A 2,782-nucleotide genomic window follows, 5' to 3' on the forward strand; every position below is an offset into this window, starting at 1 on the left:
AAATGAATTAACGATAAAAATGTCATGTGACATTAATTGGAAGGATGTTAGAGAAGAAAACACATTAGAAGTATTCTTTTATTAGTATTAGATACTGTCATATGATATTTGCATTATTTTTATAAATATGTCTATTTAATTACAAAGATGCATATGTAATGATGTTATTTCATTATATTTATAAATCTATCTATTTAATTACAAACTAATGCATAATGCCATAAAGTGTGTGTATATATATAGGATTTGGATCAAATGAAAACCACTACGAGTTGTGAGAATCGTGAGAACTTTTTGATCCAGCGTGAGTTGGGCCAATTTTTTTTTTTTGAACAAACGTAGATGGAAACATTATTAACACATCTGTAAAAAAAAAAATTTGTCGAGGCGTTAGTTTTGAGTGATACAAGTTTTTTTTTACGTGCTGGCGTAAAATTTTACAGCTGATAACTATTTTTTTATCAGGGCGTTAAAAAAACTTGAATCAGTCAAAACTAACGACTCGACATTTTTTTTTACTTTTTTACAGATGTGTTCATAATGTTTTCATCTACGTTTGTGCAAAAAAATTTTAGCCCTACTCACGCCGGTTTAAAAATTCTCACGGTTCTCACAACTCATAGTGGTTCTCATTTTAGCTCATCCTTATATATATATATATATATATATATATATATATATATAGGATTAAGTTCAAACGTGAACAAAATCCCAAGAGTGAACTGCGTGAACTGATCTGGGCCCTTAATTTTTATGATCTTGGGATTTAAATGAGTGGCATGATTGTAATTATTTGGTTAATTTTTTGCATTAAATTAAATACATAAGGGTATATCCGTAATTACACAATCAAAATAATTCAAAAAAGAAACCTAAATTCTTTACATTATTTAAAATCTAATCAATTTAAAATCCAGTAAATTTGCTCTCTCTCCATCTCGATGAAGATAATCAAGGGAAAGGATTTGGTCAATCAAACTATGGATCCTCCGTCACCATTGCGATCGCTTCTTCTCTTCTGCTGCCGCTACCTCTGGCTGCACCCTCTTCATAAAAACCTAGTCTCATTGCAGTTGCATAATTTCTAGGTAAATAGATATTAATTCTTCAGTTTTTATTGTTGTATTGTATACCGTAATTGATGTAAATAAAGTTCACAACTATATTTATATGTCGGTAAATTCTTCATTTGAGTATCATCTTTCTTGTCTTTGTTGTTTTAATCTTTCGGTTACGAATGCTTTGGCTTCTCATATTTTCCTTTTAAGCATTAAATAGAAGCTAATATTACATTCTAACTACCCTTTAATATTTTTGTATCAGACATCATGGTGTATTTTCTTCAGTTAAATGAAACACCACCTAAATGTTATTAGATTAAAGCAATGTTTCATCGCCGGCATTTATCTTCGCCGGATTGTTTTTCAGATCCGAATCGAAGAAAAAACGATTTATATCTGTTTCCTCACCAGCACTGATCTTCGCCGGATCGAAGAAAAAACGATTCAAAATCCGATTTTATTTTGTTTTCCAGATCCGAATCGATCACCGACGCATCGATCGTTGCCGGATGACTGAACGGAACGGTTATCCACTGGCGGTTTTTTGGATGACTGAAAGGTACGGTTATAGCGTCTGTTTTTATGCGATGTACACATGTGTATAGCGTCTGTTTTTTGTGATATCTCAGTTTTTTTTTTGTGTATTGAATTTGTAAAGTTGTTGATGTACACTTGTGAATTATGCAAAGTATTAGTTGTTGACTTTTTTTGTTCAATTCTTTGATTTTGCTCTGTTTTTAACGCGATGTACACATGTGTATTCTGACTTTGCTCTGTTTTTAATGCGATGTACACATGTGTATAGCGTCTGTTTTTGGTGATATCTCAGTTTTTTTGTGTATTGAATTTGTAAAGTTGTTGATGTACACTTGTGAATTATGCAAAGTATTAGTTGTTGAGTTTTTTGTTCAATTCTTTGATTTTGCTCTGTTTTTAACGCGATGTACACATGTGTATTCTGATTTTGCTCTGTTTTTAATGCGATGTACACATGTGTATTCTGATTTTGCTCTAATTTTAACCCGATGTACACATGTGTATAGCGTCTGCTTTTGTGATATCTCATAATTTTTTGTGTATTGAATGTGTAAAGTTGTTGATGTACACTTGTGAATTATGCAAAGTATTAGTTGCTGAGTTTTTTTGTGCTATTTTAGGAGATGTCGTTAAAGAGAAAAGTGGAGATGGAAGGTCGATAAGGATGATTCAAGTATGAGGTCGATAAGGGTGATTCACGTATGTTTGTTTGCTTGGTCGATAAGGATTCAGCATACAACGTGGCGAATAGTTCTAAAAGATTATGTTTTTTGTTTTTTCGATTATGTTGGGTTTATTGTTTTTACGAAACTGGAACTTGTAATTATATGTTTTTTTGTTTGGTTTGGAAAACATTATGTAACTTGTAATTTGTTATATATAAAATAGTTTTACAGGTATTGTTTCTATGTATGTATTATGTAGCTAATTACACATATATACGATGCTGAGTACACATATGTACTGTTCTATTTATATCCAAGTACACATGTGTATACCGTTGAAATATGAAGATTACGTGGATCTTAAAAATCAAAATTCGAATTCTGGTGATGAATCTGAAATAAAAATTAAAATTGAAATATGGTGATTTGTTGTTTGTTTTGATAATTATCTTATTAATAAATAAAACATAATGTGGATAATGAATTTGAATTAGGAAAGATGTAACTTAATTCAATTAT

This window comes from Helianthus annuus, chromosome 16, assembly GCF_002127325.2.
Source record: "Helianthus annuus cultivar XRQ/B chromosome 16, HanXRQr2.0-SUNRISE, whole genome shotgun sequence".
NCBI lineage: Eukaryota > Viridiplantae > Streptophyta > Magnoliopsida > Asterales > Asteraceae > Helianthus > Helianthus annuus.